The sequence below is a fragment of the Ischnura elegans genome, chromosome 2 (genome assembly GCF_921293095.1).
Source record: "Ischnura elegans chromosome 2, ioIscEleg1.1, whole genome shotgun sequence".
NCBI lineage: Eukaryota > Metazoa > Arthropoda > Insecta > Odonata > Coenagrionidae > Ischnura > Ischnura elegans.
In genome coordinates, this window is record NC_060247.1 from 24995324 (window position 1) to 25013851 (window position 18528).

Sequence of the window (18528 nt, forward strand, 5' to 3'; positions counted from 1 at the left end):
TAAAGTCTCGTAAACAATGAGCCGTTTGAGTATACTCTTTTTGTGCTATTAGATGCGTACACAGATAGCAGAATCAATCTCTTCTGTCGATATTAAATGCTCTGGAGGAGGATTTTTCACCGTGGAAAACCATTTTTGCACCCTCAAATTTCTAGCAAAAGCAAAACTGATATTCCAGCTAGTCTGAACGGAATTTGAGGACGCCTAATCAAAACTATTTATACGACAATTCCGGGAATGAAGAACTGGAAAAATACACGTTAAAAAGAAAAACATGCATTTTATCGTGTCACCAAGTGCACCAGTCATTCTAGCTGGACTACGGAAACTGATGACTAAACCGCGCAACATCTCTCGTGGAACGGATGAAACACAAAGTGCTACGATATGTTATAGTGTTTTGGGCTTGAACTGCCAAAGATATTTATGAATGAAGCATCGTTGCCCCGGAAGTTGTCAACCGTTGAAATCTCCATCGGCAAGGGAAGTGGTGTAGAAGATTCGAAGCTGTGACGGCGGAATCCTTTCCCCAAGACCTCAACACCCTCTTTATATTGCCCCGAGAATATTTCCACACGTGGGAGGCTGCACCTTGCCACGATATTCGTTTGAGAGTCACGGCTGAAGGGCGTAGCATGTGCTTCAGGATGGGCGGAGTACATTATGGGAAGAGGCAGGGCGAAAGGGAGGTGAAGGGAGTGGGGAGGCCACCTTCGGGTCACGCCTGGCCAAGGGTCAAGAGGTCCTCGGGCACATGAGTGGGTGGGATTTTGGACCAACTCGAGACGTGGATTAGCTTGAAGGAAAACATGGATGCTAATGTGGGCACGGCTAATAGTAAAAAGGTAGCCTCAAAGAACTCATCAAAAAACTCGACTTTAAAATAGGCTGAATTTGGCTCAGCACAGCCGGTCCATCGTAAAATTGAAAGATTTGGTAAAAACATGTATCAATTCAATCACGGAAAAGCATACATATATGGATGCCCTGGAGCATTACTCAACGCTCTCGTGCCTAAAATTCAAAATTGAGAAAGAATTCAGAGGGAAAATGATTGTATGACAATTTAAGAGGTGTTTCAGGAGAGAAAAAAACATAAAAGTGGCTGAGAAAATATAAAAAAATACTCAGTTTAAATGATGATAAGAAAATATTTAAAACATGTATTGCCAGCACTGATTTGACCTAAGAAAGATAATTGAAATAAATAGGCACTTGCAATTTTCCACGGTAATTAAATTTATTATACCTGGATTCATAGGTCACTAAATCATCTTCACCTTGAAAATGATATATTAACATTGAAACCCAGGTCGTAATAAATGCTGTTATCATAGAAAAATGCAAGTATTTATTGCAATATGGAAAAATTCCACTGCACGCTTAAATCTTCGGATTTTATACGACAGATTGCATTTTTACAAGGCTATTAATACACAAAATGAAGATTTTATAAACAACAAAATATGGTCATTTATCAAAATGCGTCAACAATATGATTACTCTGAGAAATTAAAATAAAGAAATAGTACAACTATAGAGGTAATTTTTTATTCAGCAAGTCAGAGAAAAAACTCCTCAAAGCGGAATATGATTAACCAGAGTACCAAAATCGATATTTCCATGCACATGCAAATCGCACACCGCGCCAATTTTGTGCACCTTTCCGCATTTTTTATGAACCACTTAAGAAAATAAGGGCCAAAGACTTTTTGTATTTCAATTAATGTATGCTCCTAAAAATACACCACATTACCTCTTCTGGACATATATCGTGGTGCATCATCTCTCATACTCCACAACATGAGATTTTTCTTAACTGAGTACTAATTTATAATGACTCCAACACCTAGGATTTTTATCAACGTCTTCCAATCGCGGTAATAACTTTTAAGTCACATCCGCTATCCAAGACCTTTCGAATATCCATACGAAAAGGTTTATGCGAACATCATGTATTAAAACTACCTGATAATACTATCGATGATGAATCTAAATCTGACGGTTTCGCTCTCTGAGCATGAAAGATTAAAGATGCTTTTTTTTCAACGAATACTCAATTACGTGTGGCCAAAAACTGCTCAATTATGTAGAAAAAAATCGATTATTCGAGAAATGTACTCCGTTTTTTTTATAGAATTTAATATGATTAAACTGCATACTACGACGAGTGTTTAATCAAACAAAAAATAATGACATAAATATTAAAATATTTTATAATAACACTTCCTAATATTCTGAGAACAGTACTCCATTGAGGTTTGCGCGCTAAATAATAACAATCAAAAACATAAATAATTTTATTTCTGGAAATTTAGCACGAATGGTCATCCATAAATTTTCCCATCAAAATTGAATTCCCAAATTATATTTTACGGGATGCACTTCCTTTTATGGCCACTATTGACCCGACAATTTTCAAAAAATTGGAAATTATTACTCAAAATATGAAAATACATATGAAGGACTCTTTGAGCACACGCAAATTTGCCAAATCTTTATCCAATCCGGTCTGGACGGAAAATAAAACTTTCTCAACCGACGTAATCACTAAAATTCTCATCAATTTCGGCAAAGCACACGAGAGGACAAGTGCCCATCATTTGCTAACCCCTGCCATCATCATTCCTCACGAGAGACATCCCTCCCTTCCCCTCGCTACGATCTGCAGTGAAAGTCCGGCGCCAGTATGCATCGCGCAGGAGGCGAAAAGGAAAGAGTGCGCGAAGGGCAAAGGGGGAGGGATGAGGAGGCGTTGGTGGACGGAGAGGGAGGAGGGTGGCAGGGGAAGGAATACGAGTTTTTAAAAACCTCAAGTTCGATCGTGTGAAAGGGCGCGCACATGATTTCAGCATGCAACTCCTCAAAACTGTGTAAATCGCTCCGACACGAGTGACCCCTCGGCGTTGCTAAGCGACTGAACGTGATGCCGCGCTGCGCAGGGTTGGGCGAGGAAGGGATGGAAAAGCAGTGAGATGAAGGGGGTTTGGGATTAGGAGATATCTGAAATGGGGGGAGGAGAGTTAGCATGGGAGCGAAGGGTTATTTTTTTTAGGGCTCTGGAAACGGCTCATTGGGGGTGGGAATAGGTTGAAGTGCTGGGCTGATGGGGGTGGATGAAAGTGATGATCACGGTGAAGATGTAATGCATAGAGCGTTCTTTGGTGGGAGGCTATCCTATGGTCAAAACCCAAAGGCCGTTTCGCGAGCGTGAGAAATATGCCCCTAGGTCCGTCTCCACGGTCTACCTCGAGTGAATCTCGTGAAAAAACTTTCTCTGACCTGACTTTGCCGGAGTCACACGATCTCCGCTCCGACCACCACGGCTCTCTTGCTGGGAGCTGCTCCAGTCTTTCCTCCCACACCCCCGCACTCCCCCACCCCTCTCTCTCTCCCGTCGTGCGTAGTTCGGTATCCACTGCCCCCGTTTCCCTCCTCTTCAAATCCACCTGTTGTGAGGCATCGCGCGAACATATCTGTGCCGTATTTTTGCCCATATTATGACTTTCTACACCTTTTGATAAATATAACTATTTTGAAAGTAAGTTTCACTAAGGTAAAATTCAATCGCGTCCGGAGATATTTTGTGAAACAGGATGCTGCAAATTAAATTAAAAGTAAGTAGTTTCAAACTATCCATGATTTCATTTAATAAAAATCACACATGATAAGCACTTATTGTGCCCCATCACGTGAGTTTTTCTACTTTACTTTCTCCGCATTTTATTTGTGCTTGTTTTGATTGTGTTGAAACACGTGTATTATATAGTTTCAAATAATGGCAAAGAGTAGACCATAACGAATTTTTACTTTATTGTTACGAACATTGGAAAACCACACAAAACAACATCAGGCCACAGGTATGAAAATACCAAACGATGGTTGAATAAGAAAACTCTAAGCAGCAAAAACCAAACTTCATGCCAGGAATACAACCCAGCATCATCACCGGATAAGAATCACAGGCGTAAACAATCACTGTGTACGCAGGAGATAAAAAGATTAAGGTGACCCTTTCCAGGCGAGCTTGATCTACTATGGATAAATACGCTAACTCAATCCACGGATAGGCCAGAGTTCTCAGAAAATAAAACTTCGAAGCTATACAGAAACTCGGAAAAGGTCTTCAAGGCTTGAAAATAATTTCAGAGAGTGAAAGGGCAACAGCCAGAGCACCAGTAAACCCAAGACGCCATATAGTTATTTACTCCTACATTCGTGAATCAAAATCACCTCATGGATTCGGTTGAGGCCTTACACAAATTTTGAAGCGAGTATTTCTCTCCCAAACAAGCACGTTCCATGAATAGAGACTGCAATCAAACTCGTACCCAATACAAACTAGTTAGTTGGGCTACAAACAGGTTATCAAGGAGGAAGAGGATTCTAGCTTGCTGACGAATAAGTCATATTGCAGCTAGATATTTGAGTTATATTAAGAAACCAAGAAATCATACTCATCCACCATCTCACTTCCTATACAAAATTTTCTCGTTGTTTTTACATCCTTAAATCATCGAGACTGACGCACACGGTTACAGATTAACCCATCACTAACATGAGCTTGCGTGTAAAATTAAGTTTCGCAGCATAATCTAGCCGTATTCATAAATAATACCTCCTTATTTCTCAGAAAGTTCATTTTTTTTCATGCAAGATGCAAACATTGTATGATACCATGTAAAATGATATCAAACACTAACGAATAACTAAAGGAAGAGCTAATTAGGTAGAGCTCAAAATTATGAAGTAATTCATCAGTAATTTGATCACTATAAAAATTAATGATGACAGTAACTTGATAGCCAATTATGCTCACGACTGTTCCATTTTCAAATCGAAACTGATACTGGAGAGCGCGAATTGGCCTACACTAATGACAAAACGCTTACGGATCCTTTGGAAAGAAAAGGTGGAATTCATTTTTCAAAAGATGATCGTTTGAATAAACGCATGAATAAGCGGAAGAGGTGTGAGAACTGCGAGAGGCCATAAAGAGATGTTGAAGTCCCGAAAAACGATAAGCGCCGCCAACAACGATGCCCGTCTCAATAGTTCTCGCGTGTCCGCCACGTAGGGGTAAGGGGATACGTGAGTAAGATTCCGGGAGTGCTTTTCTCCAATGAAGCGTGCGTGTTCACGCGGGAATGAGGACGAGCGAGAAGGGAGGTGATTGTGCCCGCTCAAGGAGGTAAACTGCCTCTGCGGAAAGTGACGCAGCAGCCCTTTTCGTGGGTTTAAGTTTGGCCGTGGACGCTCAAATTTCGATCGCAATTCTTAGGAAAAAATTGGACGTGGGGTAACGAAAAATACTTTACAATAGCGATTTTTTTTCCTTTATCTGTTTTCTTTCATCTAGTTTCTAACTCCAGAATGAAGAATATCTATGTAGATAAGGCAAGAAATAGTCACTGCTTTTACGAATGTAAAGCTACAGCGTGTATAAAAGGGAAGAACACTGAGAGTACCCAGCAAACTGGCTAGTTTGGCGTTATTTTGAATTGTCATCAATCGTGAAAAACTCACATTTTGCACAACAAGAGAGTTGATAGCAACATGGTAGTGTCATAAAGCTATAAAATGCGTTTTTTTAATATTAGCATTGTAATTCCCTAATTGTGTGTACCATTTTCTTACTTTTAGACAACTATATGTGATGTGATACATGAAAGCTATAATTTTTTTCGCAAAATATGAACTTGTTTAGAGTCCTTCAGTCACGGCGGATCCTCCTTTAAGGAAACAGGGAAGCGAAGAGGCAGAGCGGAAGAGAAGAATGGGGAGGCACGATCCATCGACTCATCTCCCACCTACCCGCGTGCACAACTCCCACTCTCTCGGAGCCCTCCCGTAGAGACGAGCGAGAAGAAAGGAAAAAAAAGAAGTGCGGCAATGAGAAATGGAAGCGAAGAGGCGGCGGGCCGGCACCTTGGGGAATCCGAGAAAGAGGGATGGCTCCGAGATTGGCGAGATAGAATGGGAGCACAAGGGGCGAGAGGAGAGAACGAGAGGTGTTGAAAGCGGGGAGGGAGACGCACAAAGGGAGGGAAAGGGCGGAGGACGACGCGAAAAGGACGAGCGAAAAGGTGCGAAAAAGGGTGGGCTGATCGAAAGACGCGATCGGGTAAAGCGCGGAGAAATATGCCACGAGAGAGAGGTGGATCGCAGGAGCTGAAAACCATTCGCTTTTTAAATGGCAGTCGTGTTATGAACATCCTTTGTATTGAGTTAAGGCATTGTAAGATACATGGAAACTCGTGAATTTCTTTGAGAGAAACAGTCAAAAAACTTTAGCGGAAGCAAAGATATTGAGTAAAAATAGATGAATAATACCTACTGCCCATGTAAGATAGAAAATGTATTTAAGCAATTCATGTAAGATGAGAAAATGTATTGGTCAAATACACAAGTGGAAGGGAAAGAGCACAAAGGAAAGCCTATGATGAGTTATACGTAGCATGTAAAGAATAGTGTACGGTAGAAAAATAAGGCATTAGTTAAAGCTAGCAGATGCGAGAATTGATAGGAGAGTCCAAGACAGTTGATGTTGACTAAGTAAAAAAAGATGCAACCATTTATAGAAAAATTATTAGTAAAAAAATGCATACTTGCTCCATTTATTATCCATGCATTCAACGAAGAGGGATGGTAAAACGTATCAAAGGACCACATATGAACCACTGGTTTAACTAGGACTTAACTTGGGGCAGTATCAGATCGAAAAGCACAACATACTGACTAATAATACTGGAACGTTTGTTTATAACATAAATTGTTAGGATTCAAGGGTTGGGGATTCTGTCTCTCTCATCTCCCCCCATAGTTACGACATAGGTATGGACCATATTTCCGATGCATGGGACACCTCTGTGTGATAAGCTAACAATTTGAGTGGATGAGGGTGGCGTATAAGACATAACGGAGCAGCAGAATGATGGACGCCGGGGGGGAGCTCTTCTGCGAGCACGAGGGTAGAACGAGCGGAGAAGAAACGGCGGAGGTGAGCACGCGAGAGAGGGCATTGGGTGAAGGGCGAAGGCGAGAATGATGGGAGGCAAGCCGCTATGATGACACACAGAGGACCTTCCTAAGAACAAGTACGATATATGCGGAATATTATTAGCCGAAGAGACTGCTCGAGGGAAAATATATTTGACCGAGCCTCCATATGTGTAATAATTCGAAGCCTACCGCGTGAACGGAGGTGAAACATTAATGCATCGCCTTGAGAAAAATTCTCCTGGACCGGTACAATATCCTGTACAACGCACGGCACGCCCTGGTACGGGTACGGTACAACCTAGATGGCGTAGAGGTCTGCGCAGTGGCCCGGAAAGCCAAGGGTCCGTGTTTCGATTCCCGATCCAGGGGAATTTTTATCTCATGGCAATACAATAACCTCCATAGTATTCAACAAAGCTATTCTGTTGAAAAACACATTGCTTAAGGCTTTCCCGACATTTCTGAGGCTATAGTTTTTCAGGCGGCACGTCGAATATATAGCTCCTTAAAACTGAGGCGAGCAACGAGAATTGTAATTATTCCACTTATGTTTCTGCATGTTTGTCTCTTATATATTATGATAACCACCTCAATTCTCGTCATTCACTTCGGTCTCAAGAACTACCATTGTGAGAGGGTCACAACATATATAACGGGCTATGTACCACCCGTAAAATCAACAGCTGTACATTATCTCATAAAGGTAATCCCTCAAAGTGCCATTTATGAAGTAATAATACGCGCAGAAGTTGTTTTGCAATAGGGAGGTGGAAGCATATGAATTTTGAGAAACTTAACTTTAAATAGCCGTATCTATTCCACGAATATGACAAGAATGTTTTTATAATGAATTGAGACAGGAAGAAGCAATATGACGATTAAAATAAGCGATCATAACAACAAAGACGTGAAGCCAGGGAGAAGAAAATCGGAGCACGAGGCAATATTTTACAGAAATTAACTAAATCAGACAATATTTCAATAGGTTGTTTTAAAATAGATTTAGGAGACATTCAAAGGAAAGAAACCGTTGAAAGTGGCATTCGAATATGATGAAAGCGCGGGTGGCCATGATGAGGGCACTGCAGAGAATTTTTTACGCCACAGGACAAGAGTTTTTGTGCTTTCGTGACAGGAAAGGTATTCTTTTCGATGTGGGTGCGGGAGGGGTGGACTTCAGAGTCAGGGATACGAAATGAAATCATACGGCCACGACAGTAGGGGTGAGGGGAAGAGAGTCCAGGGAGGGAGGAATGCGAGGGGAAAGGACGGAGGGGAGCGAGAGATTAATATTCACCTCCTCCTTTTTGATATACACCGCTGGGATGTGAGGATCATCATGTCACAGGAAGACGGTGCTCAAAAAAGGCAAGCATTGACCGAATCCGTTATGCACACCTCCCACGAAATTCCTCAACTGCCTCGATCCGGCGTCCTCCTCGTAATATCTTTTTATTTGTTTTTTTCCTACTTGGAAGAGATACATAAAGGGCATGCATTAATTTACAAAAGGTAACCATTTTTTCGATGATGTCATACGATGTTTTGAGCTCCCGAATGCCGCATAGGACCTGGTTAATGAATCGGATAAACCAGCAGAGGCCGAATAATTCTGGGAAAGGGTATTTTTGGATTTCTTTTACTCCTTGCTTGCTAAGAGCTTAGCTTTCTTGTCTTTTGAGAAAGGTAATTTATATAGCTTTATAAAAACGTATCAGTTATATAGTATAAGAGACTCCAGGGAGGATTAAATTTCCTCAAATTAAGCACTAAGATTTAAAATGTTTCTGAGATTTTTGACACGCGCTTCACTTCTAGAGAAAAGCTGTTAAAAGCAATGGACAACAGAATCTAATAATATCCTCTTGCGTTAACTTCTGCTAGCAAATTCATAAGAATTGATAATTTAACCAACGTGGACCAATAAAAAAAATAATTAACTAAACGTTCAATTGGAAACTATTCCCTAAAAACGGAGATATATTGACTACTGATATAAGATTTTTGAACACTGTTCACTGGATAGTCATCAATCAGCGAAAAATTGACCTAACTTCGGCATTCCGCTGTTTATGTGCCGGGAGCTCTGAGCGTATTAGATAATTATCTAACAGTAATTGATTAGAATAAGTTGAAATTTAGCGGACAAATTCCTTGCTTAAATCGAAGATTGTAATCGCTTAATGTATGCTGGTAATAGAGCAAGTATCATTACGAGGATCTAATCGACATAAAATCCTGTTCCACACGAAACCAAATACTATTGAAAGTAACAGCAGCATGAATAAAAAAAAACATTCAATATTATTTCGCTCATTACCCGGAAAGAAAGTTATAAAGGGAGAATAAGCGTGAATTGCGATCAAACCGCAACACTGATTATAATAATGAACAAAGTTCTGTGCATAAAGCACAGTATTGCTTAACATTTCATGAGGAGAGTGTACTAATGTTAGTGATGAATACCATTGGAACGCCGCTATGAAAGTTTTGATTCACTTTCCTGCATAGTAATTTCTTTTGATGGAAGTAAGAATTATGCTATCAATTCGCAGAATACAGGATAAACATGGACCCTTTCTTGACAGGTTAAACAAATTTATCTCCGAGATATTTATGAAAGGTTGAAGTGATTTGATTAGGCGAGATAAGACACTCAACGAAATATACTTCTCTACGGCCAAAAAAATACCTTCCCACAATTTTACTGCCCATGGTTCACTTGTCCTACTGGCTTAACATTAGGCCTAGGCTTTAAAGAGTGCCATCAGCTAGAAGCCTTGAGGCCTATTCATAGACTAAAAGGTTTCATAACTTTTGGAAAAAAATAGAAATATAATGGAAATTCATTTCATTTCCATAATTTATTTGAATTAAGGAAATACGCGCTGATAAAATATTGTGCCGTGAATGCCAGTTATCTTCATTATTTTCCAGCAAAATGTCCGAGGAATGATGAAATTATCAATACCGCAGATAAAAAATATAGGTGTTTCCATAAGGCTCAGAAAATATTTACGAGCTAGAATAGAGGGATTAACAAGCAGAAAATGACAAGCGGTCACTTTCGGCTAAATAATAATGCGGGGCTTTGTACCGGGCACTAAAATAACGGAATGCAAATTATATCTTTTTTCCATAGGCTCATAATTCTAATATCACCGGACGCGTTTTCAAATTTATGCTAAGTCTTCCCCACTCTCCCCAGCTTCTCCAGTCCCAAGAAGGGGTCATTGAAGGAGGTTTTCAGATCCGCTGTTTCCCACGGAAATGGATATAAACTCGAACTTACTCATGGTCAGGGAGATGGAATGCCAGAGACGTGGGCAGGAGTTGGGGCTGTCTACTCGAGAGTGCGGTGGGTGGGTGGGTTGCCGGGGACGGGAATGAGGGCTGTGGAAGGGGGCGAGAACGGGATGGATGGTTTGGACCAGTCGATACGCCACCACGCAAATGAAATAGCACAAGGCCCGCGTACTGAGTCATGCGGAACGATGCAGTCGGGAGAGCAGGGGGCGGAGGATGGGGGTGGAAGGGTTTCCCCGGGCAGCAGAAGACGAGGCAGATAGTCCATGGGAAGACCGAGAAGCAGTGATGGCGAAGGTAAATGGGTTTAGCGGTGCATTCAATGGGTTTGAGTTGGAGAGGTCCAGCGTTGCAAACAAAAAAGACGAGTCTCTTCTTCCTTGAACAGGGCCACTGCGTCCAGAAACGCCGGTCATCCAGACAGCTGTATCCGAGAGATGGTTGAGTAATTGACTCGAAGTCGCTCACGAGGATGAAGTGATTCTCAGCGCCGGTCCATCTCCAACCGTCATGTCACCTAGATAGAGATCCATGACGTCAGCTTCTATGCATTCATTAAGGAGACAATTGAACATCTTTCCCCTAAACGATTTTCATAGAAAATGACTACCATGAAGACTTTATCCCCCTTATTTTGTTCACAGAAGGCGAAATTTTTCAATCCATTCCTTTTTTAAATTCAATGCAAAACATTTTCGCTTCACAAATCATTTCCCCTGATATCCTTTCAACACTTCTCACCTATTTTTTCTATTACGGCAATATATGGAATCATATTAAAGGAAAACATTTCTATAGCAATAGGTAATGATAACCTTTTTGAGTTTATGACAATGTATCCGAAGAACGGGTGGGATAGCAGAAGACATCTATTCCTTCTTATGCACAGTCCTTAATTATCGATGGTAAAAGTACGAATTTTTCTTCTATCAATTTTTAATGCTAGAAATTCATTTGGCAAAGAACCTACACTCTTTACGTTGCTGGTGCGGCGATTTTGGACTAATAGTAAGAGCATGCATTTCACTCATTCCGTGAATGGATCTAAATTCAAAATTACCAACTATGTGGAGTCTTGAGCTTGTATGATTTAAAATCCAGTATGAAGATCGAAAATTGTTTACCAGATTTCAAAACTATAACAAGCGAGCCTTACCTTTGCAGAAAAAGTAATCTGGGGAAGAAAGATAAGCATATTCACGCATGGCTTTCTGCCAATTCTTTAGTCATATTCGTACTGCAACTATAAAACTGGTATCTAATATCTATCAAAAGCTAACTTGACCTTGAAATTTTAATAGTTTCATATTTACCTTAACTGGCTGATGATTGTCAATTAACGTTTCCTTCAAGCCTTTGGAAAAATTAAAGAGATGCACCAACTTACCTGAAATAGAAAAAATATCGTATTAGTCAACACTGTACATAGCTATTCCTCGATAGAATACTGCTACCGGCGTGGGGAGAGTTCATCACGCAATCTTTATCACAGACAAAAAAGCTCCACCTGGGAAGTTAGTTCGCACCAGACGTGGTGCGTCGCTTGAAACGTATGGAGAGGGGTTTGGGAGAAGAGAATAAAAATGAAACCGGGGGATGGGGGGAGCCAGAAGCGGGAGGAAGAACAATGCCACTGTTGACATCTGGCTCAGAAGCTGGAAAGGAAGTTGACAAGCGCGTGTTTTCCAACACAAACACACATGAGCAAGGAAGGTAGAGAGAGAGGCCTTTACATTCGCGGGATGCAACGGTAACTGGCGGCACGGAAGAGAGCGGCACGAAGGCAGGCACCGCAAAGTGCCGCTCCCCACCGGAGGAGCAAACAACGAGGGGAGAGGAGACGCGGCCGCGGAAAAATAAAACCTATATAATTTCACGCAAATGCCTGGGACACACTCACAACACTATCATCACCCCAACGTCCTCACGTCGCACGGCATGTGTGAGAAGCCCGCTCCGTTCCATTTGTTTATCCAACAACAGGCCGATTCTCCAGGAGATAGAATGTGCACAAGTGGAGAGCCAACGAGCTGGTGGAACGAGGGAGGCGGTGGAAGGGAGGGAGCATTATAAACTCTATGGGTGGGAGAATGCTAGGTGCGGAAGCGCGGACCGGGGCCAACAACTGGGCTGGCAGGGGATGGAAATTTATGTGGCTCACAATGACGAGGAGGTAGGTGTTACGCTTATCAGGTGGTCGAGAGCAGAGAGGAAGCAGAACAGTCCACGGGACAGAAGTTTATGATAGAAGAGTTATGCACTGGAGGGGCGGCCTGTCGAAACGTTTCCCTCTCTTCACTAACTAAAAGCCAGCCGTCGGTAAACGGGGTTATTTTCTCCGGAGTCTCAGTAACAACTTCCTCATTGAAAATAGGCACGCGACTTTCGCTTCATTTATTCCAATTCCAGCAAGCTGTTGACACTGTCACATAGATAAGAAAACATTGCAATTGCAGAACAGAAGTATACGGAAAGCTAAAAGAAGACGATACGAGGCGCTCATCGTGAAAGCTTTGCGAATCGCGAGTAGGTACCGTTGGCATTGCAACGGAGCGTTAAATCAGAAATTGATCAGGCGACAGAGTATTCAATTAGCAATTTCTTCACGCGTCAATGTGGCAGGTGAGTTTATGCGGATAATGAGGCACTCGAAAATGGCGGAACCGTCCAATCGACTATGGGACGGAGAGGGGAATGAAAATGAACGCGACGAAGTTTTCTCTTGAGCACGTTCGAGATGCGAGCGAGCGAAATTCATTTTGTGTGCCACGAGCGCGTGACATTCCAAGCGCTTCAATCTGCCGCCCGGCGCGACGGGACCCCGGCAGTGGCTCACGCTCTTCCATCCCGTGAGGAAATTCCGTCGTTGAGCGATGCTCATGCCATTTCCATCGTTTTCGGATTTCTAACGAAAAGAAGCCAATGTGTCTCCCTCATCTGCAAAGCAACGCCAACAGAGTATCTAATTCAAGGAAATAAACGTGGGATACCCAGCGGCATACCTTCACCCGCGGAGTCACCCGCAAGTGTACACAGAGTGAGAAAGTCCACAGAGGAAAAGTAACTTCCTTTAACCGGCATTCGAACCCAGTTGCCCCGAATCCACGCTAAGTGCTCTACCACTTGATCCACCAAAGCATCTTGCTCTGTGGAGTTTTAATGGAGGTTTGGACTTATTGAGTACCTTTATGTGGTTTTCACACTCCAGATAAAAGTGATGACTTAGTGGATTCAGGGAAAATACAACTCTAGAATATGGGATTACATGCTCTTTTGAGAACTGAAGCGCGTCCATATGAATCAAGATGGCCAAGAAGTCAAATTATTAAACATGTCAATCGATAAATGGGAGTGGGTCATTAGAAGTCTCCAACGGAAGTTACCACTTTAGGAACGAATTGTATTGGTCGTGAGTTTCAGAGTTCAAGGGAGAATATTAGGCGTGAGAAGCTAGAGCTGTAGACACCGGATAGTAAACAGTTAATCCCAAAAGTTTTAAGATAGTACGCCTTCTTTTTTAAGACATGCAACATTTAGAAGGAGAGTTCATTACAATATGCAATGAGAAATCACAGAAAATAACTTGTGAGTGGAATTTTTTGTTGCATTTTCTTCATTTCGCAAGCTGAAAAACGCATACCCAATGATTCGCTTTGATAATGGCGACATGGACATGGACTAGCCTCGTATTCTCACTCCTTCCTGCTCTGTTTCAGCGGTAGCCATCATTGTCCTTTCATTCCTTGCGCCATCCTGCACCCTGGGTGTGGGAAAAAGGACGTTTACTGTGACACGCATAGGCCACGCGGCCAGCCGCGGAGAGTGAGGCGGGAGGGTGCCGGCATCTCGTTTGCCCCTCGCCGCGCCTTCGCGTCACATCCGAGCATCGGGTGCCTCGTGGCGATACAATGAATGGGTGTAGGGTTCCAGCGTTTCACCTTCATGGCGAACAAGGAGGGAGGAGTGAAGTGCTAGGGCGGCGCCACAGGTATGGAAAAAAAACTTGGGAGAGACCAAAAGGTTCTCAGTACAGGGAAACGAACAAAGGAGGAAAAAAAATAAAAAGGGTTACTAGCTTGTTGGAGAAAAAGAAAAATTTTCTCGAACGTGTTATATGTACACACAGCACAGGCACACACATGTAGGGGATAAACACAACCTGGTACTGTTTTCAGGATTACAAGGATAAAATATTTCAAAGACGCATAAAAAATACTAACAACTAAGCTTACATCAATCTTATTTTCCAAATATTACACACTTTAAGCTATAGTACTCCTGTGGAAGGTTACACGGGATTTCCACCGGGTCAGGTTCTCCAACTCCATCTCGGCCGACGTTTCGATGGGCTAGTTGTCCATCGTCTTCATGCCCTGAAGACGATGGACAACTAGCCTTAATATCAATAAGGACGCCAGCCCGCGTAATAGTAATAAATCTAGTGGTAAGGAACGAACATAGGGGTTTCACGCTCGGCGAGGGAAATAGAATACGAGAAATGATAAAGACCCAGAGTGAGCGAGAGGTTTCGGAGATGGAAGAAGGGGAGGAGAAAAATACAATCCAATAAGTATAAGCCATAGAAGTATTTCAGGATGGTCGAGGGGCAGTGGAATCCGGCTTAAGTGCAGGAAGAGTGTTCAGCTGAGGAAAGTATGATGAAGGGAGCTAGAGGAAGAGTGATAGAAAGAGGAAGACCACTGGGGAGGAGGGATTAAGATGATGAGATAGCGTTATTGGACTCGAGGGCCAGCGGGTATCGAGTAGAACTGTCTCGCGGTGTTAGCGTATGGAGATTTTGGATACGGTCTCAGAAGCTGCGTGTTATTTTTTTCGACCTCGGACCCGGACGCTGATGATGAGTGATGAGGAAAGAGTCGCGCTGGGAGGTTTTGGAAGTGGACGCGAAGGAGGCTGGGATGGGGGAAGGAGTGGGAGGGGGTGACGAGGGGGGAGGGGTGAGCTCACAGGTAAGGCAAAAGGGGTGGTATGAGAGTGTTAAAGTCACACGCGCGTGTGGTAAGAGTGATCGCCGAATGTCCACCTCTTAAATCGACTCGGCCATATTTCATCTTCTCCCCGTTGCCCTTTTTCAACCCCGCGTTGGCGAGCGCAGCGCGCGGGGAAGAGTTATGCGATTTTTCTCCTAAAAGGAGCTCGCGTCTCCCAAGTCCTTTGTTAACTCTACCCCTTCCTCCCTTTCACTCGACGAGTTTAAGGGGCGCTAAAGTTTATTTTTTCCACGATGAGATGAAATATCATGCAAAATGTGTCAAAATTCACGTGACGCGGCGAGGGAACGGGTCGTGCTCCACCGTTTACGATTTTCCGAATTGCGTTTTAAAAGCATTTTAAAGCGATGGGAGCGGAGGATGGATTGAAGTAAATGAGATGTTACTTGTCGTCGAGTGAGAAACTTGAGTTAAATATGGCCGGCCACCAATGGCCGCATGAAAGATAACTTCTCTCCTTTTATTTCATTCCCGAGTAGAACTGAATTTACGATCGCTAACTGAAACTTACGCATTAATAAGAATGGAAGTATGAATGGGCAATAATTTAGATACACGGACGATAACGAGGGCCAAGAGTGTTTTTAAGCAATGGAAAATTTCTTGAAATTCTAAATTGGGAACGGCATATCTCTTGCTGCAGGTGCACATCACGAGATAAAAATATTTCTCACACGTCGCAATTGCAAATTAAGGCAGGAATCGAAGCAATAGAAATGTAAGCAGTAAGTATCAGCGTCTGTATTCCACTGATAGTTGCGATTGGAAATCAAGCTGTAGGATCAGTATATACAGGAAACCGTCAAAAATAAGAAAGCACAGTGATTTCTAAAATTGAATATAAGTGTGAAGAACGTGAAAAAACCCATTGAATGTTTTAGAGAGTTAAATGATCATTAAATAGCAAATTGAGTATCTTATGTGTTTTATACGAGCACTTATCCTACACCATATTGTGGAGGATAGAAGAAAAGATGATGATTTGGTGATATTCTCGGTCAATTACTTAAGCGAGAGCTTTTGCGAACCTGAGTGCCACTGGGAATAATTCAGGGGTTGATAATTAGAGAAATGGAGTAAATATAGAACAAATATGCTTTTAGGTATCATAAGAGCGCTTAAATTGAGAGAGCGAACAAAAATTATGATAATAAGTAATCTATTTTAAACGGAGGATTCTCAAGTTTTGATCATTTTCATTGGATATTACTAATGCCTCTTTACTAGAAAGTAGGAACTCATAAATACGATGATCAGTCCAGGAAATTCAAATAAACTTAACTCAAATAGCAGAGCAAGTATCTCGGAAAATCAGCATGCTGCCTCATTTTCACAATTTAAAATACTAAAACTGACACAGGCAATATCTCTATTACCTGAGATATCCTAATCCGAATCATTTAGGTACATACACAAAATGAATGCATGTATGATGGATCACCAATCGGAATTGATTAATTATGCTTCCTTCAATGAAGAAAGCAACTCTACCATACAAAATTTGCTACCTGGCATGGCCAACGCAAGTGGAAAATAGTTTGCGTCCTTTACACCATTCAAAATTCGAACAAGAAATAATTTACCAAAACTTGATCTAAACTAACACAACCTAAGAACGCTGCCAATAATATATCCATAGCTTTGTGCAATACGACCAGCTCCTATTAGGCTATATATGATTAATTTTTCTTTGTGTGGTCTCTACTATTTCATTCCAACCTTTACAGCAATTTCTAATCAGTTAATGTTAAGTTAAAATCAGATAATATAAAAGACATAGAACACTATGGTTTAGTTATTTAGCTAACCATTGTGGAATGACTTGGCAAGATATTCGAAGATGGTAGGAGGCAGGGATAGCATCTGAAAGTGTCAAAACTTCATGAATGGGACCTAATTTTCCTAGCCATGAGACCAGGTTAGCAATTAAAAACGAACGACTAGCGTAAAATCAACTTTTATTATTGGATTTAGCTAAAAAATATTTTTAAATCATTCACACTGGGGAAACTTTATTCATATTAATTATTTAAATATTCATTAAACATAATTAATAGGGTATAAATGTGGAGCTTACAAATTTAACGGCTAACACATGATAAAATATGAACAACAAATTGTAATTTACACCCTTTAATACATAACTCCACCTCCTACAGATGGTTTCAACACCTTGAAAGTGACATAGTGTGTCGAAACCATGGTCAATTCTGGAGTAATGCATTAAAGTGTGGACAGTACCAATTGTGTTTTATATCTTATATTGGATATATCGCTTTTCCATCACGTGAAGCCTGAAACGATTTCATACGTTTTACGGCTAATGAAAGGAGAAGGAATCCAAATTAGGGAAAACCTTTACTTTGTTGCTAGAATATTTTTTTAAATATTAAGGTAAGCCCTGAAATATTTACTTACGTACCGAATATTACTTACTTATATGGCCAAATATTAAAGAAAAATATTATCCATCATTTTAAAATTAGTGTCGTCACTAGTAAATACCTATATTTACCTATAGTCACTCATTTTAATTTATTTACTCATTATCTATGGCCGTTAAACTTTACATGACCACTTTATACGATTCCTCTGAGCCATTAAAGCTGTGATAGAGACCGCACTAGAGGAACAAAGCTAGGGGAAAATAAAATGTATGATGAAAGTAGAAAATTAAAGGCAAAGCTTGAATTATATTCTGTATGGAGTGGAAGGTAGACTAAAAACGTGAATGAGGCAGCACTCGCTGCTGTAACTCTGAAGGAGACATATCTCAGGCAACCCCTTAGTTTGTTCGAAAAGAATTACAACATTCTCTCTGACATACGATGACGGAAGACCCGGGCGGACTCATCGGTGTCAGGAATGGGAGATGCTTGGTAGCGACTCTCTTGTATCTTGTCCAGAGCAGGATAATCCTTGCCTCCTGCCCTTTCGCACTCCACTTGACTTCTGCTATCCCATCAAGAAAGCACAATATCAACTAAGCCGAGGGAGTGGTGAACATCCCATTCCGGATTGATCAAATCTTTTTTTAATAAGCCACATAACAGGACGCTCACTTCCCGCAGTCGATGATATGGCGTTCGAGGATGCTGAAGTATCTTGACTAGGTGAAGTGTGAGTCTAATAATATACATTTAGGCGTGAGTATGAGAGGAAATCAAAACTGGATTTGATATGCAAGAGTACTGCGCGAATACCTTTT